The sequence below is a fragment of the Gorilla gorilla genome, chromosome 21 (genome assembly GCF_029281585.2).
Source record: "Gorilla gorilla gorilla isolate KB3781 chromosome 21, NHGRI_mGorGor1-v2.1_pri, whole genome shotgun sequence".
In the NCBI taxonomy this organism is placed as follows: domain Eukaryota; kingdom Metazoa; phylum Chordata; class Mammalia; order Primates; family Hominidae; genus Gorilla; species Gorilla gorilla.
In genome coordinates, this window is record NC_073245.2 from 47,978,242 (window position 1) to 48,004,210 (window position 25,969).

At 47.2% G+C, this 25,969-nt stretch overlaps 1 protein-coding gene and 1 pseudogene across 2 annotated transcripts in view; one reads left to right on the forward strand and one right to left on the reverse strand.

Annotated features, from left to right (window-relative positions):
• Nucleotides 1-1,701: 1,701 nt before the first annotated feature.
• LOC115931747 (uncharacterized) lies at nucleotides 1,702-1,790 on the reverse strand (annotated as a pseudogene).
• Nucleotides 1,791-3,888: 2,098 nt separating this feature from the next.
• Nucleotides 3,889-25,969, forward strand: part of PHF20 (PHD finger protein 20) — a 183,402-nt gene continuing 161,321 nt past the window's right edge. The window contains exon 1 of one of the 2 annotated variants that reach the window (XM_031005036.3): nucleotides 3,889-4,031. The gene's annotated coding sequence lies outside the window, so the exon portion shown is untranslated. The remainder of the gene's footprint in view (nucleotides 4,032-25,969) is intronic. The other variant, XM_055373429.2, reaches the window with a different exon arrangement.

Sequence of the window (25,969 nt, forward strand, 5' to 3'; positions counted from 1 at the left end):
GGAAGTAATTTGGAATTCCTAGTTAATTCTCCTCCCCCTCACTTGGAGAGCAGTTAAGGCCTGGGGAGTTCGGGAACTTTCCATGGAGCCCAGACTGGAGAGACATCTGGCCAGGGGCAAGACAACCTGCTTCCCTTGGGCCTCTGGTGCCTTGTTGAGGTCTTGGACCTTTCAGATGCTACTGTGACTGTGGTTTCCGGCTTCCTGAGTTCTCACACTCAGCTTGGTGCTGCAGAGATCACACCCCAGTTCCTGCTTTTGGGGACGGACATGCTCAAGTTTGGTGATACTCAGTACATGGGGTCTGTGAGATCTAGAGGGCTTACTTTTCTGTTTTAGTTTCCCTCTTTTCCCTTAACAGACTCACTGTAAGTGCTTTAGGGTTGCATAAGGATAGAGTATAGAGGTTTGCTGGGTAGACGTTGAGAAAGATCAGTTTCCTAATTGAATATTTTATCTCATGTTGGATCTTTAATTCTGCTTCTCTTTAGCTAGGAATATTTTGAATATGCTGAATCTAGTAAAAAAGAAATTAGAAATGAAGTTGTATAGAACTTTGTAGTTCAGTACATTTTCTCACATATTATTGAACTTAAACGTGACAATTCTGTGTTGGTAGATATATATTATCCCATTCAGTAAAAAAAGTGAATATTGAAGAAAAGCGATGCCTACAGAGAGTGACAACTCTTCTATGCAGGTGGATGCTTTTTGTGCTATCCTATACTTTGTATGGATGCACACAGGGTTTCATTGTGGAGCTCTCAGCTTATGGGCTGGGACTACAGTTTTGAAATACAGTATTAGTAAGATGCTGGGGAGCATCTTAAGGCAGAAGGTAGATGTTACTTCTGGTCTAAAGTCAGTGGACTTTAGACCAAAATCTTGTAAACTGGAGCTCTCTGGCTAGCATTCCATTAATATTCAGTTCAGAAGAAGCTGGTAAGTCAAATTTCTGCAAGTTTTTACATCAGAAAGAGCTTAGCTCACAAGGTACTTTTTTCTTATCTGTATTCAGTTATTTTTCCCTGATCAGTGTCAGTCTCCTTCCAACCCTCACTTCCCATCTTGGGGAGTACCCTTAGGGGCAGGTCATTCCTCTCTTCTTTCCCTGGCAGGCTGGACTCATCCATGTGACCTGAGATTGGCCAATCGACAGTGGCTGCTGGCCAAGACCTTGCCTCTTGAGTGAGTGACTCAAAGACAAAGGGATACTAAGATTGAATCACAGCAGTGGTACGCAGTGTTGCTGGGGGCAGCAGCTGTTGCTCTTTCTTGGTGGAGCTGTCCTTGTGCCTGTTTGTTTTCCAAGCCTGCACTACTGTTATAGCTCAGGGGCCCTTGTAACATATTTCTCTTTTGCTTGCCATGATTACTTCACCAGTTTGTGAGCTCCTCGAGAGCAGGGCCTAAGTCTCATTGTGCTCTGAGTATTTGGTGCCCATCTTGAATTTGACTCTCGGTAAATGCAGGTTGAATAAGTAAAGAAACATGCTATATTTATATGGGGCTACAGAGTCTAGAGTTCTTGGCATTATTGTGGTTGGGGGGCAAAAAGTTCTTTGTGTGCTACCATAGCCACTGACATCTGAGCAATTTCATATTAATAAACATAAACCCAGAGGATCTTGGGAAGGCCCTTCCTATATGTGAGCACTTACTTGACTGAGTGGCACTGATTCTCAAATTGCTGATTTTTTAAAAAGTATGAAATGTATCATGAATTTGCATGCTTATCCTTATGCAGTGGTCATGTGAATCTTTTCTGTATTGTTACAATTTTATTTTATTTTATTATTATTTTTTGAGATGGAATCTTGCTCTATCACCCAGGCTAGAGTGCAGTGGTGCTATCTCGGCTCACTGCAACCTCTGCCTCCAGGGTTCAAGTCATTCTCCTGCCTCAGCCTCTCAAGTAGCTGGGACTACAGGCATGCACCACCATGCCTGGCTAATTTTTGCATTTTTAGTAGAGAGAGGGTTTCACCATGTTGGCCAGGCTGGTCTCGAACTCCTGACCTCAGGTAATCTGCCCGTCTTGGCCTCCCAAAGTGCTGGGATTACATGCGTGAGCCACCGCGCCCAGCCATGTTACAATTTTAATAGAATACATGTACTGCCCAAGCAAGTGTAGCTGAAGCTTTTGTCCCTGGTTCCATAGTGTCTCTACCTAAGGGCTGCTCTTTGCCCTGACTACCTCAACTGAGGCAATACCCTCCTTAGTCTCCAGCCCTGGTTTAAAAAGCACCCCTCAGGCTGGATTTGCTGGCTGAGGCCTGTAATTCCAGCATTTCTGGAGGCTGAGGCAGGGGGATCACTTGAGCCAAGGAGTTTGAGACCAGCCTGGTCAACAAAGTGAGACCCTGTCTCTAAAAAAAACAAACCAAAAAAAAACTCGGCCGGGCGCGGTGGCTCACGCTTGTAATCCCAGTACTTTAGGAGGCCGAGGCGCGCGGATCATGAGGTCAGGAGTTCAAGACCAGCCTGGCCAAGATGGTGAAAACCCGTCTCTACTAAAAAAAATACAAAAAATTAGCTGGGCGTGGCGGCGTGCGCCTGTAATCCCAGCTACTTGGCAGGCTGAGGCAAAGAATTGCTTGAACCCGGGAGGCAGAGGTTGCAGTGAGCCAAGATCGCACCACTGCACTCCAGTCTGGGCTACAGAGCGAGACTCTATCTCAAAAAAAAAAAAAAAAAAAAAAAAAAAAAAAAAAAATTGGCCAAGTACGGTGTTATTTCCAGCACTCTGGGAGGCTGAGGTGGGTGGACTGCTTGAGTCCAGGAATTCAAGACCAGCCTGGGTAACATCGTGAAACTGCGTCTCTACAAAAAAATGCAAAAATTAGCCAGGTGCACACCTGTGGTTCCAGCTATCTGGGAGACTGAGGTGGGAGAATTGCTTGGGCCTAGGAGGTGGAGGTTATGAGGAGCCGAGACTGCACCACTGCACTCCAGCCTGGGTGACACAGTGAGACCGTGTCTCAAAAAAAAAAAAAAAAAAAAAAAAAAATTAGCTAGGCATGGTGGCATGGGCCTGCAGTCCCAGCTACTCAGAAGGTTGAGCTGGGACCACAGGTGTGCACGTTCACGCCTGGCTAATTGTTGTATTTCTTGGAGAGACGGGGGTCTAGCTATGTTGCCCAGGCTGGTCTCGAACTCCTGAGCTCAAGTGATCTACGCACCTCAGCCTCTCATAGTGTTGGGATTACAGGCGTGAGCCACTGCTCCTGGTCTCATATTCTTTTGGGGTGGCTTCAACTCCGACCTTCGTCCCCAGAGAAAATATAGCTCCTTATCCTTAGCAGCAATTGGAAACCTTTCTAGGAGTTAATGATAAAGTGGGGGAGAAATGAGTGCAAAGGCTCTGAGATGAGAAGAACCTGGATTGTTAGCGGAGTTGAAGGACGCTGAGAATGTTGGGGAGCTGGATTCGTGAGGATAAGAAAGCGGCAGGTCAGGTCCAGACTTTGAAGAGCCTGGTAGATAGTCTAAGTGAAGAGTTAGATCTTAATCCGGAGTAGGGAGGGAAACGAGCTTTGAGAAGGGGATGGCGTTTTGAAAAGACCTCTCTGCCGGTGTACGAAGAATGGATTAGAACCGCGAAGAGTAATAGGGTGGAAACCATCTTCATCTTGGAGAGAGATGGTGGTCGCTTCGATGGAGAAATGGGAAGCTTTGAGACGCATTTAGGTGGCAAAATTAACGGGTGATGGATAACGTCCATTCCCCGGCTTCGGTGATCTCAGTGATTACGAGTGAGTGGGGACTTCGTGTTCCTGCTAGGGCGCGGGCCTGTTTCCCGCGCGTCAGGGCAGTGGGCGTGGCCTGCGCAGGCCGTTGCCACAGTGATCGGGCAGAGGGGGCAGGGGGCGGGGCAGCTGGGACCTTACGTCACTCGGTGGTGGCGATGATGCGTGTGTGTGGGGGGCGGGGGATACGCTGGGCGCGTCCCGGGGGTCACGTGGTGCAGAGCACGCAGAGTCCTTCTGTCGGTTGGTCCTGGAGCGGCGCAGCCGGAGTGGGGCCGTGAGGTGAGCTCGCGGCGAGGCGCGGCGAGGCGAAGCCGGCCGGCCGGGCCGGGTTGGGCCGGGCCCGCGCTGCGCGCGCGCCGTGCGGGCGGGGACGGCGACGGACGCCACCGCTGCTTCGGTCCCCTGCCCGGCCCCGCTCCCCGCCTGGCCCCGCTCGCCCAGCCTGGAGGGAGGCCCTGGGACTGCTGCTGAGAGCGTGGCGGGCGTGCGAGCAGTGCCCAATCCCCGGGGCTACCCGCAAGAGTGGCGGCGGCTGCCGCCAATCAGCGCCGCCCGAGGGGGCTGGGCCGTGGGGTGCGGGTCCGGGGCGCGGAGCGGGCCGTGTTGGGGGTGCGGGTAAGCCCTAGGGCCCGAGCCTGAGCTGTGTGGGCACCTAGAGCCTCATCAGCAGCCTCTGCTATTGCCTTGCGCTTTGCGAATATGTTTTTTAAAATTGGCTTTTTTTATCCTATTCTGGGGAGCACATTCCTTTCTCAAGACCCCAAATATGGGAGTGTCCCTTTTCTCTATAGTTTTGAAAACTGGGCGGCACACCCCCTTTCTTAAGCTCTAGCTCTGGAATTTTATCTAAATTTCTAAAAGCCCTCCCCCCCCAATTTAGGGCGTACCCTCTTCCCTCAGCCCCCAAAGTGGGAGCACATTCCTTTTTTCGGGCCTGCAATTTGATTCTGCATTTCCGTTCCAATTTAGAGGTTCACCCTGTTATCGGGTCCTCAGATCTGGGGTCCATTAGCCAAAGTTTTGGGATACTTTCTTGTATCCCCTCCACTCCAAGGAAGAATTCCCCTTTTCCAGGTCGCAAATCTGACAGCATGCCTTCTGGAATTTCTTACATTTAGGGGCCACTTCCTTTCCTCAGCCCTTCAAACCTGAGGTTGGGCCGAAAACGATGTCCAAATTTTGAAGTTTATGGGTACTTATTTCCAGTTTCACAAATAAGGGAATTCACTGCCTTCTCCCGAGACTGTATTCTTGGGGTTACACACTTTTCACGTGTTCCCCAAATCAAACTACCTTATTTCCTGAAGGAGACTCATTTTCATATCTGGGAGTATACTTGTTTCTTGTGCCCCCCAAATGTACGAGGTGAACCCCTTTTAGTTATACAACTCTCAGAGTGCAGCCACTTTCCAGATGCTTCTTAAATTTGGGGGGCACACCTTTTTGTGAGTCCTCTCATTTCCAGGTGGCGAGTGGTCTGTTGTTTTGAGCATGCCTTCCTACCCTGTTTAGCTTTTCTGTCATCCAAGACATTTTCATTCCTCAGTTTCCTTCCCTTTTTGGAGCCACACTCCCCTTGAGGTGCTCTCCCCAGTCTGGTCAGTGCACCCATTTCCTCTTCCTCTGGCGAGTGCGTATCTTTGTTCAGCACGGCACTTTTCTCTGTGCTTCTGCGGCCTTTTTTTCTGAGCACACTTCCCAGAGTCACACCTCCTGAATTCTCCTCTCCTCCCAGGGAAGGATTCCTCTCCTAAAGGGCTACCTGCACATTGTTTTTCATAGGCCTTTTATCTTTCCGCTAGCAGGATCTCTTCTCTCTTGGCTTGCCCAATCCCCAAACATTTTTCTGGTTTCTGTCTTTCTTTGGAATTGTTCTGTTTACGTAGTGGCTATAAAGATTTTCCTTGTGCTGGAGGTGGCCTCAAGTCTAGGACTGCCTGGGCCCCCAGCGCTGGATTCAAAGTGGAAACCATTTCTTTGGTTAATCACAGGACTCTGAATCCTCCTGGTGGTTTACTTCATAGAAGACCTAAGATTCTGTTTAGGTGCATACTGTTTTCTCCTTTGCTTTATCTCCTTGTGCTGGAAAACAAAAACAAACAAAACTCAGATTTTTCCAGCACTGCTTCTAGCCCATAAACTTCTTCCCTATATTGGCTTTCTTACTATCTTTTATGAAGAAAAGATGTCGTTTGGAGGAATCCCTTGGATACTCTTTTTGTTCTTGTCCCTGGGGTGTCGGTGGGGAAATGGATATTTTTCTCTCCCAATCATCCTCTTGTCAATCTTCTTCTTTTTTTTTTTTTTTTTTTTTTGAGGCAGAGTCTCGCTCTGTCGCCCAGGCTGGAGTGCAGTGGCGCGATCTCGGCTCAGTGCAAGCTCCGCCTCCCGGGTTCACGCCATTCTCCTGCCTCAGCCTCCCGAGCAGCTGGGACTACAGGCACCCACCACACCGCGCCCGGCTAATTTTTTTGTTTTTAGTAGAGAGGGGGTTTCACTGTGGTCTCGATCTCCTGACCTCGTGATCCGCCCGCCTCCGCCTCCCAAAGTGCTGGGTTTACAGGCGTGAGCCACCAAGCCCGGCCAACCTCTTGTCAATCTTTACCCCCAATCCTCACTTTAAAATCTGCAAATATCTGGGACCTCCTATCTCTTAAGAGCCTCAATAGTTCTTTCTTTTGTGTTTCCTTCTGCCTTTACAGATCTTATTCAGGGCTTCTCAGCCTGAACCCCCAACCAGATTAATTTCTCCACAGCTGGAATTCCAAGTGCTTGGGGATAATGATACCTCTGACCTTTCTTCCTTTTGGGAAGTACTTGAGTGTGCAGCTGCATGAGGCCTCAGCAGGAGAGAGATTTTAGGTCCAAGAAGCTATACCAGTAGGACAAGGCAGGAAAATACTACACTTTCAGGATCAAGCCCCTCTGACTCTCATTTGGAAACTGGATGTTTGCTAAGCACCTGCTTCTTAAGGATGCCGAGGGATTTAATGATACTCCCAGAAACCTGGAGAGATTAATGGGGCCTATGGAGAAGTGCTCTGAACTCAGTGTTGGGACTTGAATAAAATTAATCATTATCATGTTTTCAGAACAACTAAGCTGTTTTATATTTCATGTGCATGAAAGCCCTAGAACTAAGTTGTGTTATTTCCAGAAATGAAATAGATCCCACAGTTAGATCATGTGGCCATTAGGAAGTACCAAATTTATAAAAATCACTGGAGGTCTGTCTGAGCAGTACCTAATAAAATATAGTATACTGAAAGTGAACAGATACTTTGTCTCTTTCTTTGGCTGCTTGATACTTTATCTGTGTACTGCCGTACAGTGCCCCCTTAAAGTATTCTACACCAGTGCTTCTCAAACTTGAATGTGCATGTAAGTCACCCAGGGGTCTTGTTGAAATGCTGATTCTGATTTGGTAGATCTAGGATGGGACCTGAATGCATTTCTGATTTGCAGGTGATGCTGATGTTACTGAACTACACTTTTAGTAGTGAGGTTTCATACACGAAGACAAAGTTTCTCTGTGAAAATAGGAAGGTGGTGGTTAGCCTTATATTTTTTTATTTTATCTTTATCCAGACACACATCCCTTAAAAGTTTGTACAAGGCCATAGTCTCCTTTATTAGTTATACTCAGTTATTCTAGCACATAGCTTTTTAAATATTGGCCAAAACTGGCTGGGCGCGGTGGCTCATGATTATAATCCCAGCACTTTGGGAGCTGAGGCGGGCAGATCATGAGGTCAGGAGTTCGAGACCAGTCTGGCTAACACAGTGAAACCCTGTCTCTACTAAAAATACAAAAATTAGCTGGGTGTGGTGGCAGGCACCTGTAATCCCAGCTACATGGGAGGCTGAGGCAGGATACTTGCTTGAACCCAGGAGGCGGAGGTTGCAGTGAGCCAAAATTGCACCACTGCACTCAAGCCTGGGCCACAGAGTGAGACTCTGTCTCCAAAAAAAAAAAAAAAAAAAAAAAAAAAAGGCCAAAACTTCTCCAGGAGTTTGGTTTCTGTGTGTATATATATATATATGTATATTTTGGGTGGGGACAGGGTCTCATTTTGTCACTCAAGCTGGAGTGCAGTGGTGTGATCACGGCTTACTGCAGCCTCAACCTTCTGGGCTCAAGCGATCCTCCCCTCAGCCTCTTGAGTTTCAGGGACCACTGGCACGTGCCACCACACCTGGCTAATTTTAAATTTTTTGTAGAGATGAGATCTTGCCATTTTGCCTAGGTTGGTCTTGAACTTCTGGGATCAAGCAGTCCTCCACCTTAGCTTCCCAAAGTGTTGGGATTATAGGTGTGAGCTGCCATGCCTGGCTATTGCCAAATTTAAATGGTTACATATTTCTTACTTGAATGTGAACATAATTATTGATATAGAATCATTCTAATAAATACTGCATAGCCAGCTTGTCTCTCTGGTTCCTTACCTTTCATCCTACCATGAGTAGGGAGTCTGTGATACCCCAAATCAGTGGGTCACAGGTGTTGGAATTTCCAAGGAGTCCTTCTTGGTTTTCTGGGTTCTGGAAATGGGCCAGGAAAAGCCAGGATAAAGCTACATTCCCTGACCTCGAATGGAAGCTTCTGGCTTTCTCTAAATGGGTGCTCCAGAATGGCAAATGCTGGGGAGAAGATGATATTCTTTGATGGTGATCATGCTTTATGATGATCTTTCTCCTTTTGTACCCACATGTCTAATCTATTCTAAGTCTCAAGTGGGTTTCTCCTTTTTTCAAAAAATTTTTCAAAAAAATTTTTTTTTCCTTTCTAAGTGTGTTGGATCATCTGTACCTATTTCCCTGGCTGTCACCTGTCTGGCCCTCTTCCACGTGATCCTGTTGCCAGCCCTAATCAGGACAAACCTGAATGACTAGACGATTTTGTGTCCCTGTCCTCCTCCAACCCCTATTCCTCACATGAGTGTCAGATCCTATTCAGTAACGGATTTGATCTGGATTTGGCTCTAGTCCTAGCTCTTCCACTTACTGTGAGACCTCAGGCAAGTCACTTAATGCTATGGGCCTGCTTCTCCCCATTTGTAAAATGAGGGGCTGATGATCTGCAACGTCCACCCTGGCTGAATGTTGGTCGCTACCTTGCTTAGAAACCCCATTGCCTGTGGAAGCTTGTTGCAGCAGATCTGATTTCTTTCATGTGCTCCCTTGGGCAGCCTGCCAGTTATTCCCTTGTCCGAGTCACTTCTGCCACTATCTTTTTTTCTAGCTGAGGCAGCCAGCTTGTTCTCAACCCAACTTCAGCGTTCTTCTTGCTTCCATGTCTTCTTCCAGTTCCATGCTGTATTTCATTCAGAACTACCTGAAATCCTCAAAGAAGTCTTCCTGAGTTCTCCATTCAATGTTAGTGACTTCTCTGCCTTACCAAGAAGGAGTCTGTACCTTATATACCCCATATTTACTTGTCAGTTCTCTTATCTAATGTATGCTTAAAAAGGGACTTCATTTCCTCCATACCACAGCTTTGTTTTTTGGTTTGAATTAGCAGGGCAGGTGGCATGAAATTTAAAGAGGAAGCAAGCAGGTTGTTTGCCTTTGGCTGGGATTTGGGGAAAGTATGAGATGTAATGTTTTTAGTCCCCTTCCCCAAGATCTCCTGTATCTGTGGGAATCAGTTGCCTGGTATGTCTTCCTGGATTGTAAAGGTGCTTAAACTTCCTTTCTGAAGTTTGAAAGTGTATCCTAAGTGCAAATACCATTTGATAATTACTCGTGGTTGGGTGGGTGCAGTGGCTTACGCCTGTAATCCCAACACTTTGGGAGGCCAAAGTGGGAGGATTGCTTGAAGCCAGGAGTTCAAGACCAGCCTGGGCAACAAAGTGAGATTCCTGTCTCTACCCCCCGCCCCCCCCAAAAAAAGTAGTCAGGCATGGTGGTGCGTGCTTGTAGTCCCAGCTCCTTGGGAGGCTGACGAGGGAGTTCAGAGGCTGCAGTGAGCTAGGATTGTACCACTGCACTACAGCTGGGTGACAGCACGAGACCCCATTGCTTCCAAGTGCTCTTCTAGGAACACACAGCCACAAAACCTAGAACAAGGAATTGTTAGGGATAATGATAAGAAATCTGTATTTCAAATAACTTAACAAATGAATAAAACCAACAGTTCTTTGAGAGCACCTGATTATTGTCAAAGACAGTTGCTGAGGGGGCTTGGAAGTCAGGACTTAAAGGTATATTTAACCTCTGGAGTTTTCTTCTTTCATCATCTTCCTAAGAAATAATAGGGAGGATGTTTACATTTTTCTTGATAAAGTCTTTTTATTAATTTTATTTATTTATTTATTTTGAGAAAGGGTCTTGCTCTGTTGCCTAGGCTGGAGTGTAGTGGCGCAGTCTTGGCTTACTGCAACCTGTGCATCCTGAATTCAAGCGATTCTTGTGCCTCAGCCTCCTGAGTAGCTGGGATTATAGGCGCGCACCACCATGCCCAACTAATTTTTTGTAGTTTTAGTAGAGGCAAGGTTTCACTATGTTGGTTAAGCTGGGACATTTTTCTTGATAAACATTCTTTAAACCAAAATGTGTGCTTAGTCAAGATCCTTGATTGGATTATGAGCCTAGAGAAAGGGAGGGTGATGTCTTTGTCTAATCCATCTTTGCCAGTGACTGCCCCTTACAGGCTATTGACTATAGGGTAACCTAATGAAAATTGAGACAGGCACTGTGGCTCACGCCTGTAATCCCAGCACTTTGGGAGGCCAAGTCGGATGGATCACCTGAAGTCAGGAGTTCAAGACCAGCCTGGCCAACACACGGTGAAACTCCGTCTCTACTAAAAATACAAAAAATTAGTCAGGCATGGTGGCAGGTGCCTGTCATCCCAGCTACTCGGGAGGCTGAGGCAGGAGAATGGCTTGAACCCGAGAGGCAGAGGTTGCAGTGAGCCGAGATTACGCCACTGCGCTTCAGCCTGGGCAACAAGAGTGAAACTGTGTCTCAAAAAAAAAAAAAAAAAAATTGAACCCTTAATTTGTAATAATGCTTTGACAACTTTGCTAGATCTTGGGCTAGGTCCTACCTGGACCTTCCTCTCTTTTGCCAAATAATGGAACTAATGAGCTGGCAGAAATCCTGTACAATTTTAGAAGCCTAATATGAGTGACTAAATGTAAATAGGACAGTTTTAGGAAAGAGTGGTGGAGCCTGAATCAGTGAACTTTGGGGAAGGAGCAAGAGGAGGGGCTTGGGATTTAAACAAAGGGTTTTTTTGTTTTTTTTTTTTTTGAGGTGGAGTCTCACTTTGTTGCCCAGGCTAGAGTACAATGGTGCAATCTCAGCTCACTGCAACCTCTGCCTCCCAGATTCAAGTGATTCTCCTGCTTCAGCCTCCCAAGTAGCTGGTACTACAGGTGTGTGCCACCTCACCCTGCTAATTTTTTATATTTTTAGTAGAGACTGGCTTTCATCATATTGGCCAGGCTGGTCTCGAACTCCTGACCTCATGATCCGCCTGCCAGGGCCTCCCAAAGTGCTAGGATTACAGGTGTGAGCCACTGCGCCTGGCCTAAACCAAGGTTTTTATTCAATGACAGTTTATTCCATGTCAGGAGCATAATTCTCAGATTTTAAAGGCCGACTTCCAGGTATCTTAGATGGATATTTGGGGGTCTCTGTCCTAGTAGAGACCTGATTTTCAAGAGGTCTCTTTCTCATATGGAAAAAGTCCATAGCTGGTAGATTGACATTCCTTTCTTTCTTTTTTTTTTTTTGTTGAGGCGGAGTCTCGCTCTGTCGCCCAGAAGTGCAGTGGTGCAGCCTCGGCACACTGCAACCTCTGTCTCCTGGGTTCAAGCAATTCTTCTGCCTCAGCCTCCTGAGTAGCTGGGATTACAGGTGCCCACCACCATGCCTGGCTAACTTTTTGTATTTTTAGTAGAGACGGAGTTTCACCATGTTCGCCAGGCTAGTCTTGAACTCCTGACCTCAAGTGATCCACCCGCCTTGGCCTCCCAAACTGCTGGGATTACAGGCGTGAGCCACCGTGCCCGGCCAATGCCTTTCTTGCTTCTACAGGTGCACAGGTGTTGGGATTTCTAGGTTGTGGAAACTTGGTCTGGAAATGTGGGCATTTTACAATAATGATAACTATAGCTAGCATTTTTGGAGCACTGTCTTAAATGTCATTGAATCCTTACATCTGACCTATTATCCTGTCCTAACAGAGGAGGAAACTGAGATGAGTAATTTGTCCAAGGTCATTTGGCTAATAAGCAGGGCCTGGATTGGAGTCCAGGTTTCTTTGCCTCCTGTCCCAGTGCTCTTACATCCCTCTCTCTGTAGCTATCGTGCTTTTTCCTCTAGAAATTTGAGTAAGTCATTTTAACTACAAATCAAACAGGTGGCAGCCTGGAAACCAGCACTGAGGTACTTTGCCACCCTCACCCCAGATTTCATTTTTTTTTTTTTTTTTTGAGACGGAGTCTCACACTGTTGCCCAGGCTGGAGTGCAGTGGCACAATCTCAGCTCACTGCAAGCTCCGCCTCCCGGGTTCACGCCATTCTCCTGCCTCAGCCTCCTGAGTAGCTGGGACTACAGGTGCCCTCCACGATGCCCGGCTAATTTTTTGTATTTTTAGTAGAGACAGGGGTTTCGCCATGTTAGCCAGGATGGTCTTGATCTCCTGACCTCATAATCCATCCGCCTCGGCCTCCCAAAGTGCTAGGATTACAGGCATGAGCCACCATGCCTGGCTCATTCTTTTTTCTTTTTTTTCTTTTCTTTTTTTTTTTTTTTGAGACAGAATCTGACTCTGTCTCCCAGGCTGGAAGGCAGTGGCATGATCTTGGCTCACTGCAGCCTCCGCCTCCCAGTTTCAAGTGATTCTCCTGCCTCAGCCTCCTGAGTACCTGGGATTACAGGCGAACACCACCACACCCGGCTAATCTTTTATATTTTTAGTAGAGACGGGGTTTCACCATGTTGCCCAGGCTGGTCTTGAACTCCTGATCTCAGATGATCCACCAGCCTTGGCCTCCCAAAGTGCTGGGATTACAGACATGAGCCACTGGTGCCTGGCCTTTTTTTTTTTTTTTTTTTTTTTTTTTTGAGATGGAGTTTCACCTTGTAGCCCAGGCTGGAGTGCAATGGCACGATCTTGGCTCACTGCAACCTCCGCCTCCTGAGTTCAAGTGATTCTCTTGCCTCAGCCTCCCAAGTAGCTGGGATTACAGGCATGTGCCAACACGCCTGGCTAATTTTCTGTTGTTAGTAGAGATGGAGTTTTACCATGTTGGTCAGTCTGGTCTTGAACCCCTGACCTCAGGTGCTCCACCCACCTCGGCCTAAAGTGCTGGGATTACAGGCGTCAGCAAGATTTTATTCTTTTTTTTTTTTTTCTGAGATGGAGTCTTGCTCTGTCACCCAGGCTGAAGTGCAGTGACACGATCTCGGCTCACTGCAACCTCCTTCTCTGGGGTTCAAGTGATTCTCATGCCTCAGCCTCCCGAGTAGCTGGGATTATAGGCCTGCACCACCACATCCGGCTAATTTTCATATTTTTGATAGAGATGGGTTTCACCGTATTGGCCAGGTTGGTCTCCGCCCGCCTCAGCCTCCCAAAGTGCTGGGATTACAGGCGTGAGCCACTGTGCCTGGCCTTCATTCTTGACCATGCAAAACATCCTTTAATTGTAGAAGCCCAGTTCTCCCAACTCAAGCTGCCTTTCTACATTTTTCTTTCTTCTTCAATTTTTGTTGTTGTTGTTGTTGTCGTGGTCAGATACACATAATATAAAATTTGCCATTTTAACCATTTTTAAGTTATATAGCTTACTGGTATTAAATAATGTTGTGCAACCATCACCACTCTCCATCTCCATAACTCCTCAAAATTGAAACTCTGGGCCGGGTCCAATGGCTCATGCCTGTAATCCCAGCACTTTGGGAGGCTGAGGCAGGTAGATCACTTGAGGTCAGGAGTTCGAGGCCAGCCTGGCCAACATGGCAAAACCCCATCTCTACTAAAAATACAAAAATTAGCTGGGCGTGGTAGCACATGCCTGTGATCCCAGCCACTAGGGAGCCTGAAGCAGGAGAACTGTTTGAACGCGGGGGCGGATGGAGGTTGCACTGAGCCAGGATCGCTGCACTGCACTCCAGCCTAGGTGACAGAGCGAGACTCCATCTCAAAAAAAAAAAAAAAAAAAATATATATATATATATAACTCTGTACCCATTAAACACTGACTCCCTCTTTCATGAACCTCCTCCCAGCCCCAGCAGCTACCATTCTACTTTCTGTCTCCATGTTTTTGAATACTTTTCTGCCTTTCTTGAGGCTCCTGGGCATGACTGGTTTGGGTTGCTTGACTGTCCCTTGGTTCCATGGAGTATTGAATTCTGTCTAATGTGCTTTGATGAGTAGGAAATTGGTCATGCTGTGACCTATATGATAATTAGACATGTGCAACTTGTAAAGGCAAGGTAATTAAAGAGGCCACTTTTCTTTTTCTTGCTTTTTTTTTTTCTTTTTTTCTTTTTTTTTTCTTCTCTTTTTGAGACATTCTCACTCTGTTGTCCAGGCTGGAATGCAGTGACATCATCTCAGAGCTGACTGCAACCTCTGCCTCCTGGATTCAAGCAGTTCTCCTGCCTCAGCCTCCCGAGTAGCTAGGATTACAGGCGCATGCCACCATGCCCAGCTAATTTTTGTATTTTTGGAAGAGATGGGTTTTCACCATATTCGCCAAGCTGGTCTTGAACTCCTGACCTTAAGTGATCCACTCTCCTCGGCCTCCCAAAGTGCTAGGATTACAGGCCACTATGCCTGGCCAAGAGGTCACTTTTCATGTCCAGGCTGCATGGTATGTGGTGGTGAGGATGTAGGATTTGGAGGTGGAATGCCTGAGTTTGAGTGCCTGTATTTGCCACTCTCTTGGGGCCAAATGTAATTTGGGCATATGGCTTAAACCTCTTGAACCTTTCATTGTGTTATGCACATTGGAGGCAGAACTTTCCAGCCTAGCAAGTTACTTAACCTATATGAGCCTGTTTCCTCACCCAAGTATTATCATAACTGTCTGACATCAGTCATTGGAAATATCAGTAAATGTTACCCTTTCCCTCCATTTCCTAATCTGTAAAGGAAATTAAAGAAACCTGGTTTGGCTGGGCACAGGGGCTCATGCCTGTAATCCCAGCACTCTGGGAGGCCAAGGCAGGAGGACTGCTTGAAGCCAGGAGTTTGAGACCAGTCCTGGCCACAGAGTGAAACCTCATCTCTATAAAACAGAAAAAAAAAAATTAGTCTGGCATGGTGGTGCACGCCTTGTAGTCCCAGCTCCTTGGGAAGCTGAGGTGGAAGGATTGCTTGAACCCAGGAGTTCAAGGCTGCAGTGAGCTATGATCCTGCCACTGTACTCCAGTGTGGGTGACAGTGAGAGCCTGTGTTTAAAAATAAAAAAAAGAAAAGAAAAAGAAAACATAGTTTATAGAGTTTTCCTGGCTTGAAGATTTATGAGGAGTTGAGTATATGTTACCATTATTACTTTTGTTTTATTCCTCTCAGAAAATGTGTGTAAAATTCCTCCATGGGCCCTTCAGTGGGCCTTGTTAGTTTGTATTTCATCCATAACTTTATCAGTAGTGTATGCCAAAGAAAAAGACTCTTACTTTTTTTTTTTCTTTATGATGGACTCTCACTCTGTTGCTCAGGTTGGAGTGCAGTAGCACAATCACAGCTGTCTTGCAGCTTCAACCTCCTGGGTTCAAGGGATCCTCCTGCCTCATCCTCCTGAGTAGTTGGGACTACAGGTGTATGCCACCACGCTTGGCTAATTTTTTTTTTATTATTATTTATAGAGACGAGGTCTTGCTATGTTGCCTAGGCTGGTCTCAAACTCTTGGGCTCAAGTGATTCTCCTGCCTCGGCCTTCCAAAGTACTGGGATTGGCCGGGCATGGTGCCTCACTCCTGTAATCCCAGCATTTTGGGAGGCTGAGGTGGGCGGATCACCTGAGGTCAGGAGTTTGAGACCAGCTTGACCAACATGGAGAAACCCCATCTCTACTAAAAATACAAAAAATTAGTCGGGCATGGTGGCACATGCCTGTAATCTCAGCTACTCTTGGGAGGCTGAGGCAGGAGAATCGCTTGAACCCAGGAGGTGGAGGTTGTGGTGAGCTGAGATCGTGCCATTGCACTCTAGCCTGGGCAACAAGAGTGAAACTCCGTCTCAAAACAAAACCAAACCAAAGTACTGGGATTATAGGCATGAGCCACTGTCCCGCCCTTAACTTTTTTTGTGTTTTTTTTTTTTTTTTTGAGACAGTGTATCGCTCTGTCCCCCAGGCTGGAGTGCAGTGGCACAATCTCGGCTCACTGCAACCTCCACCTCCAGGGTTCAAGCGATTCTCCTGCCTTAACCTCCCGAGTAGCTGTGACTACAGGTGCCTGCCACCACGCCTGGCTAATTTTTGTGTTTTTAGTAGAGATGGGGTTTCACCATATTGGCTAGGCTGGTCCTGAACTCCTGACCTTGTGATCTGCCTGCCTCGGCCTCCCAAAATGCTGGGATTACAGGCGTGAGCCACTGCACCCGGCCACATTTTTTTTTCCCCTCATTTTCACACACACAAAACTAACAGTAATCCCTTAATATTTTTAATGTTGAAATATCCCAAAGACTTTTTTTTTTTTTTTTTGAGATGGAGTCTCACTGTGTCTCCCAGGCTGGAGTGTGGTGACATGATCTCTGCTTACTGCAACCTCTGCCTTCCGGGCTCAAGAGATTCTCCTGCCTCAGCCTGCCGAGTAGCTGGGAATACAGACGTGTGCCACTATGCCCAGCTAATTTTTATGTTGTTAACAGAGATGGAGTTTCACCATGTTGGCCAGGCTGGTCTTGAACTCCTGACCTCAGGTGATCTGCTCACCTCAGCATCCCAAAGTATTGGGATTACAGGCATGAGCCACTGCACTCAGCCCCTTGTTTTTAAAGGCAATAAAGGTTAGTGGGGGCCGGGTGCGGTGGCTCACACCTGTAATTCCAGCACTTTGGGAAGCTTAGGTGGGCAGATCACTTGAGCTGAGGAGTTCGAGACTAGCCTTGGCAACGTGGCAAAACCCCGCCTCTATAAAAAATACAAAAATGAGCAAGGTGTGGTGGCACGTGCCTGTAGTCCCAGCACTGGGGGAGCTGAGGTGGGGAGGATGGTTTGAGCCTGGGAGGCAAAGGTTGCAGTGAGCCAGGATCATGCCGCTTCACTCCAACCTGGGCCACAGAAACAGACCCTGTCTTAAAAAAAAAAAAAAGAGGGTAGTGGGTTTTGGAGGAAGGAGGTCTTGCTTCTGAAGTCCCAGCTCTTCTATCTAGCCAGGTGACTTTGGGCAAGTTGTTTATTGTTTATACTCCTTCGTAAAATACTGCTGACTTCTCTGCATTGTTGGGAATGAGATGTTTGTCAAGGATTTAGCATGTGGTAACAAATCAGTAAATGTTGAATATTTCCTGGTATTAATAATAAAGGCTAGGAATAAAAATTAATACTTAAAGGAAAAGGGACTTTTATTTATTTATTTATTTTTGAGACAGAGTTTTGCTCTTGTCACCCAGGCTGGAGTGCAGTGGCACAATCTTGGCTCACTGCAACCTCTGCCTCCTGGGTTCAAGCGATTCTCCTGCCTTAGCCTCCCGAGTAGGTGGTACTACAGGCTCCTACCACCATGCCGGGCTAATTTTTGTATTTTTAGTAGTGATGGGGTTTCACCACGTTGGCCAGGCTGGTCTCGAACTCCTGACCTCAGGTGATCCTCCCGCCTCAGCCTCCCAATGTGCTGGGATTACTGGTGTGAGCCACCACACCCTGCCAGGATAAGGGAATTAATGAATTGTCTCATAAATATCTTAGGTATTTAAAACTCCATAGGCATGAAAATGTCTCTCAAGGCCCTGTTGAGTAATGATTTCATCTCCAAATTGTTTTCCTTCGTAATATGGTGATATTTCAATTAAGAAATTCTGTTAGAATAGGTCGGGTGTGGTGGCTCACGCTTGTAATCCCAGCACTTGGGGAGGCTGAGACCAGCCTGGCCAACACAGTGAAATCCCGTCTCTACTAAAAATACAAAAAATTAGCTTGGCATGGTTGCAGGTGCCTGTCATCTCAGCTACTTGGGAGGCTGAGGCAGGAGAATCGCTTGAACCCGGGAGGCGGAGGTTGCAGTGAGCTGAGATTGCGCCACTGCACCCCAGCCTGGGCGACAGAGCGCAACTCCATCTCAAAAAAAAAAAAAAAAAAAAGAAACAAATCTTGTAAGCATAGCTGGTCAGGTGTGTTTAAAAAAAGACTTCCCAGCTGGGCGTAGTGGCTCACGCCTGTAATCCCAGCACTTTGGGAGGCCGAGGCAGGTGGATCACGAGGTCAGGATATCGAGACCATCCTGGTCAACATGGTAAAACCCCGTCTGTACTAAAAAAAAAAAAAAAAATTAGTTGGGTGTGGTGGCATGTGCCTGTAATCGCAGCTACTCGGGAGGCTGAGGCAGGAGAATCACTTGAACTAGAGAGTTGGAGGTTCCAGTGAGCCGAGATCGCGCCACTGCATTCCAGCCTGGTGACAGAGCGTGACTCCGTCTCAATAAATAAATAAATAAATAAGACTTCCCCTTGGCTGTGAGCAGTGGCTCACACCTGTCATCCCAGCACTTTGGGAGGCCGAGGCGGGTGGATCACAAGGCCAGGAGATCGAGACTATGCTGGCCAACATGGTGAAACCCTGTCTCTACTAAAATACAAAAAATTAGCCCAGTTTGGTGATGCACGCCTGTAGTTTCAACTACTTGGGAGGCTGAGGCAGGAGAATCACTTGAACCAAGGAGGTGGAGGTTGCAGTGAGCCGAGATTGAGCCACTGCACTCTAGCTTGGCGACAGAGCAAGACTCCGTCTCAAAACTCACTCCAGAGCTATAGACTATATCACTCAGAGAGTGTAGAGTATTGATAGATTGGAGCCCCCAGTGCCTGAAGAAATGGATACAGCTTTTCTTAAGCCCCGGGGATAAAATTGTGATCAGTCTTCAGTTGCTTCATTCCGCGTGCTTTGCCTTCCTCTGCACGCAAGGAGTAATAATAGTTCCCACGTTTACCTGTGGATAGCACTCTTCAAAGAACCTCCATGTGATTATCTCCTTGAATCTATATACCCATTGAGGTGGATGATATTGATCTCTTTCCTGTTTTTTTTTTTTTTTTTTTGGAGACAGGGTCTCTTGCTCTGTTGCCCAAGCTGGAGTATGGTGGTGCAGTCATAGTTCACTGCAGCCTTGAACCCCTGGGCTCAAGTGATTCTCCAGCCTCAGCCTCCTGAGTAGCTAGGACCACAGGTGTGTGTCACTGTGCCTGGCTAATTATTTATTTATTTATTTATTTATTTGAGACAGAGTTTCACTCTTGTTGCCCAGGCTGCAGTGCAATGATGTGATCTCGGCTCACTGCAACCTCTGCCTCCCAGGTTCAAGCAATTCTCCTGCCTCAGCCTCTTGAGTAGCTGGGATTACAGGGATGCACCACCATGCCCAGTTAATTTTGTATTTTTAGTCTAGACGAGGTTTCACCATGTTGGTCAGGCTGGTCTCTAACTCCCGATCTCAGGTGATCTGCCCGCCTCCACCTCTCAAAGTGCTGGGGTTACAGGCGTGAGCCACCGCGCCCAGCCTATTTTTTTATTTTTATTTTTACTTTTTGAGACAGAGTTTTGCTCTGTCTCCCTGGCTGGAGTGCAGTGGCACAATCTCTGCTCACTGCAACCTCCGCCTCCTGGGTTCAAGCGATTCTCCTGCCTCAGCCTCCCAAGTAGCTGGGATTACAGGGAGGCACCACCACGCCAGTTAATTTTGTATTTTTAGTCTAGACGAGGTTTCACCATGTTGGTCAGGCTGGTCTCGCTCTGTGCCCACCTCTGCCTCTCAAAGTGCTGGGATTACAGGCATGAGCCACCACGCCCAGCCTATTTTTTTATTTTTATTTTTACTTTTTGAGACAGAGTTTCGCTCTGTCTCCCTGGCTGGAATGCAGTGGCGCAATCTCTGCTCACTGCAACCTCCGCCTGGGTTCAGGTGATTCTCCTGCCTCAGTCTCCCTGGTAGCTGGGATTACAGGACCTTGGCACCACACCCGGCTAATTTCTGTGTTTTTAGTAGAGACAGGGTTTCACCATTTTGGCCAGGCTGGTCTTGAACTCCTGGCCTTAAGTGATCCACCTGCCTTGGCCTCCCAAAGTGCTGGGATTACAGGCGTGAGCTACCTAGCGCAGCTCTATATTTTTATTTATTTGTTTATTTATTTATTTTTTGAGACGGAGTCTTGCTCTGTTGCCCAGGCTGGAGTGCAGTGGCGCGATCTCGGCTCACTGCAAGCTCCGCCTCCCAGGTTCATGCCATTCTCCTGCCTCAGCCTCCCGAGTAGCTGGGACTACAGGTGCCTGCCACCACGCCCGGCTAATTTTTTGTATTTTTAGTGGAGACAGGGTTTCATCATGTTAGCCAGGATGGTCTCGATCTCCTAACCTTGTGATCCACCCTCCTCGGCCTCCCAAAGTGCTGGGATTACAGGTGTGAGCCACCGTGCCTGGCCTATTTTTTTTATTTTTTGTAGAGATGAGATCTCACTATGTTGCCCAGGCTGGCTTCAAACTCCTGGCCTCACTCAAGTGATCCTCTCACCTTGGCCTTTCAAAGTACTGGGATTACAGGTGTGAGCAATTGCACCTGGCCTCTTTTCTGTTTTTATTTCCATTTTGCCAGTGAGAAGGCTGAGGTTACCTCTTTTTTTTTGAGACGTAGTCTCGCTCTGTTGCCCAGGCTGGAGTACAATGGCATGATCTCTGCTCACTGCAACCTCCACCTCCCATGTTCAAGCGTTTCTCCTGCCTCAGCCTCCTGAGTAGCTGGGATTACTGGTGTACACAACCATGCCTGGCTAATTTTTGTATTTTTACTAGAGATGGGGTTTTGCCATTTTAGCCAGGGGTTCTTGAACTGACGTCAGGTGATCCACCCACCTTGGCCTCCCAAAGTGCTGGGATTACTGGCGTGAGCCACTGCGCCTGGCCAGGTTATATCATTTAACAAACATTTGACCACCATGTTAAGGGCACTGCTTGTTAGATGCTGGGGATGCCTATGAGGAGTTAATTGCCTCTTGGGAGAGATCTGCTTAGATAGGCAGTTTCAGCGTAGAGTGATGAATGCTGTGGCCCAGAGGGTAGGTTAGGTTGCCGTGGGAGAATGCAGATGTGAAGGAAGTCCTTCAGGGAGGTTCCAGTGGCTAATCCTGGTCATGAAGGACCAGGAAGAGAAAGCAGCTTGTTTGGCCGGGTGCAGTGGCTTATGCCTTTAATCCCAGCACTTTGGGAGGCTTAGTCGGGGAGGGAGCAGATCACCTGGTCAGGAGTTCGAGACCACCCTGGCCAACATGGTGAAACTAGAGACTAGCCCGTCTCTAGTAAAAATACAAAAATTAGCCTGGTATGGTGGCTTGCTCCTGTAATTCCAGCTACTTGGGAGGCTGAGGCAGGAGAGTTGCTTGAATCTGGGAGACAGAGGTTGCAGTGAGCCAAGATTGTGCCATTGCACCCCAGCCTGGGTGACAGTGCAAGACTCCATCAAAAAAAAAAAAAAAAAAAAAAAAAGCAGCTTGTTTATACAAAGGCCCTGGAGGTCAGAACTGCAGGGTGTTTGGATGTGGCAGGAGTATGGGTGGTAAGAACAGTAATAACCTTTTTTTCTTTTTCTTTTTTTTTTTTTTGTGACGCAGTCTTGCTCTGTCTTCCAGGCTGGAGTGCAGTGGCGGGATCTCGGCTCACTGTAGCCTCTACCTGCCGGGTTCAAGCAATTCTCCTGCCTTAGCCTCCTGAGTAGCTAGGACTACAGGCGTGCACCACCATGCCCGGCAAATTTTTTATATTTTTAGTGGAGACAGGGTTTCACCATGTCGGCTAGGCTGGTCTCGAACTCCTGACCTCATGATCTGCCTGCCTGTGCCCCCCAAAGTGGTGGGATTGCAGGCGTGAGCCATGGCGCCCAGCCCCCGTCCCCCCCCTTTTTTTTTTATACACAGTTTTGCTCTTGTTGCCCAGTCCGGAGTGCAGTGGCTCGATTTCAGCTCACTGCAACCTCCGCCTCCCGGGTTCAGGCAATGTTCCTGCCTCAGCCTCCTGAGTAGCTGGGATTACAGGCGTCTGCCACCATCCCCAGCTAATTTTTTTTTGTGTTTAGTAGAGATGGGTTTTCACCACATTGGCCAGGCTGGTCTTGAATTCCTGACCTCAGGTGATCCGCCCGCCTCTGCCTCCCAAAATGCTAGAATTACATGCATGAGCCACCATGCCCAGCAAGAACAGTTAGTAACCCTGGAAGCTTATTGTGTGCCAGGCTCTGCTAAATAACTTTTTTTTTTTTGACGGAGTCTTGCTCTGTCATCCCGGCTCACTGCAACCTCTGCCTTTTGGGTTCAAGTGATTCTCCTTCCTCAGCCTCCCCTGTAGGTGGGATTACAGGCGCATGCCACCACGCCTGGCTAATTCTTGTGTTTTTAGTAGAGGCGGGATTTCACCATGTTGACAAGGTTGGTCTCAAACTCCTGACCTCAGGTGATCTGCCTGCCTCAGCCTCCCAAAGTGCTGGGATTACAGGTGTGAGCCACCGGGCCTGGTCTGTGCTAATAACTTTTATCTTCACAACACCTATATGATGGTTTGAAGTAGGTGCTGGTGATATCCTCATTTTACAGATGCGGAGCCTGAAGCTTAGAGAGGAAATGACTTGTGCAAGTTTATCTGGAAAGTGGTGGGGCTGAGGTCCAACCTCAGGCACTCTTATTCCAGAGTTCTGGCTCATAACCACTGTGTCCCACAGCACCTCTGCTAAAGCTTGCCTGCTTCTCTCCTTTTAAGCTCCAAAAGAGAGTTTCTTTTGGCTTAGTTATAATGGCTAACTCACTAATGGCCCAAATGCTGTGCTGAGTACCTTGAATATGGTTCTGTAGGGGAGCCGCTGAACTGTTTTGTATTTGTTTTTGTTTTTGTTTTTTGAGACAGAGCCTTGCTCTTGTTGCCCAGGCTGGACTGCAGTGGCGCGATCTTGGCTCACTGCAACCTCCGCCTCCTGGGATCGAGCGATTCTCCTGTCTCAGCCTCCTGAGTAGCTGGAATTACAGGCGTGTGCCACCATGCCCGGCTAATTTTTGTATTTTTAGTAGAGGCGAGGTTTCACCATGTTGGCCAGGCTGGTCTTGAACTCCTGACCTTGTGATCCACCTGCCTCAGCCTCCCAAAGTGTTGGGATTACAGGCGTGAGCCACCGTGTCCGGCCTGAACTGTTTTAAAATAGAAGTCTTATGATCATACTTACATTTTAGAAATATCACTGTAGCAGCAGTGATGAAGATTGGCAACAGTGTAATTAACTGGAGTCAGCCTTACCTCGGTTCAATTCCTTGTCCCAATACCTGACTAGCCTTGGTATTTGGGAAACTTACTTTGTGAACCTCAGTTTTCACATCCATAAAATGGGAATAATCCTCATTACAAACCTAAGAGGTAGACACTAAATGGGCTGATATAGTTTTTATATATATGTATATATATATACCAGAATAGTATATATATATATATCTTAGAATAGTATATACATATATATCTTAGAATTGTATGTATGTGTGTGTGTGTATATATATATATATATCTTAGAATAGTATTTGTCATAAAATAACCACTGAGAAGATGTCATCTCATGAGACAGTATTGATTTGGATCTGGGGAAGGTGTAGCTGGAGGATTGGAGCTCTGTCAAGAGCTGCTGGAGTAATCAAGATTAGAACTGATGCGGGGCTGAACTGGGCATCCACTTGGCAATGGCTGAGACTTAGAAGCAGGTCCTACAAAATGTTGTCCGAGTGTGGGAGGTGAGGGAAGGGGAAGGAGGTAAGGGAAGTGCCCATGTTTCTAGTTTGGCACACTTGCCAATCTTGAGACCTTATTCTTTGATGGGGACAAAAGGAGAAGGAACTTGTAAGGGTAAGATGATTAGCTCAGTGAAATTGAGTAATATGCGAAAGGTCATACAGCAGATACATTTTAGGGCCAACCCTGGCACAGGCCCTTTCCACTGCTTCTGGGAAAATCCACTGATTTAATCGACTCATTCTCAGTAGTTTGGAATGAGTAAACTGAACTCGTGTTTGCTGTCTCTTTGCATTTTAATTATGGAAGGCAAAGCTTGACTCTTGCAGAAAGCATTTCAAGTATCTGGGAAGAAAGTGGGTGAAGTTTTGAGGCCTATTTCTTTCTTCACTCTTTTCTTTTTTTTTACAACAGAGTCTTGCTCTGTCGCCAGGCTGGAGTGCAGTGGCTCGATCTTGGCTCATTGCAACCTCCACCTTCTGGGCTCAAGCAGTTCTCCTGCCTCAGCCTCTGGAGTAACTGGGATTACAGGCACCTGCCACCACGCCCGGCTAATTTTTTGTGTTTTTAGTAGAGACGGGGTTTCACCATGTTGGCCAGGCTGGTCTCAAACTACTGAACTCTGGTGATCCGCCCTCCTCGACCTCCCAAAGTGTTGGGATTACAGGCGTGAGCCACCGTGCCTGGCCTCTTCCCTCTTTTCATTCTTGCCTTCCCTTCCTTCCTTCCTTTCTTTTTCTTCCTCCTTACCTCTTCTGCCTTTCCTCCCTCCTTCCCTACCTTGTCAAGTAAAAGGGACTAATTCCCTTTCTTCTAGTGTGACCTGGGAAGAGGTCCTACCTGAACCAATTTGTCACTTCCCTAGGACTAAAGATACACTCTTTATGCACTTTAGTATATTGGATACTGTTTGTTAATTTTTAATAATATTGACTATAATTCTTTGTGTCTGATGTCCTTTTTGCTAGTATACCACCATTGCCATCACCAGTACCATTTAGAGTTTGCTATGCTAAGCACTTGACATCCATTAGCTCACTTATTCTTCACAACAACCCTAGGAAATTGGGGCTGTTGATCCCATCTTATAGCTGGGCAAACAGGCTCAGTGATTTTTCTTGTCGTCGCTCAGCCAACAATGCCTGGAGCCAGAATTGGTTAGAATCTGAGTCTAAAACCTGTCTGTGCACCCATCCCTAGGCACTCCCTGGCCTTCCTCCACGGCAGAACTTTGGCAAAAGGTCCTCTTGGAGGCTTCTTCCTGGGAGACCCAGGTATCACTGGACCGGCTAAAATTGTTTATGCTTTCTTGGGACAGCAGCATGGGCTGTGGGAAGTCTCAACCTTCTAGGTTCAGGCTGTGTGTGGGGAAAGCTCCTTTCTGCCGGAGATTCTTTGCCTCTAGTAGTTCCCTTTGCTTAGAAGTCACTTCCTTTAGATCTCCTTCTTGTCACCTAGTTCTCTGCTTAGACCTCAGTTCCTCAGAGAGTCCTTTCTTTTTCTTTTTTTTTTTTTTTTGAGACAAGAGTCTCGCTCTGTCACCCAGGCTGGAGTGCAGTGGCATGATCTTGGCTCACTGCAACCTCCACCTCCTGGGTTCAAGCAATTCTCCTGCCTCAGCCTCCCAAGTAGGTGGGACTACAGGTGCCCACCACTAAGCCTGGCTAATTTTTGTATTTTTAGTAGAGACGGGGTTTCACCATATTGGCCAGGCTGGTCTCGAACTCCTGACCTCAGGTGATCTACCTGCCTCGGCCTCCCAAAGTGCTGGGATTACAGGCGTGAGCCACTGCGCCTGTCTTGAGAGTCCTTTCTAACAGCCGTATCTAAAATTGTCCTTTCCATGTCACTGGTTCACATTATTTTGTTGTTTTTCCCACAATTACTTGTCTCTGTCAGAAATGATCTTTATATGCTTGCATGGCGCAGTGGCTCATGCCTGTAATCCCAGCACTTTGGGAGGCCGAGGTTGGTGGATCACTGGAGGTCAGGAGTTCGAGATGAGCCTGGCCAACATGGCGAAACACTGTCTCTACTAAAAATACAAAAAGTAGCCAGGCATGGTGGTGCATGCCTGTAATCCCAGCTACTGGGGAGGGTGAGGCAGGAGATGCTTGAACCTGGGAGGCGGAGGTTGCAGAGAGCCGAGATTGCACCTTGCACTCCAGGCTGGGCGACAAGAGCGGGACTCTGTCTCAAAAAAAAAAAAAAAAAAAAAAACAGGCGCGGTGGCTCACACCTGTAATCCCCAGCACTTTGGGAGGCCGAGGTGGGTGGATCGCCTG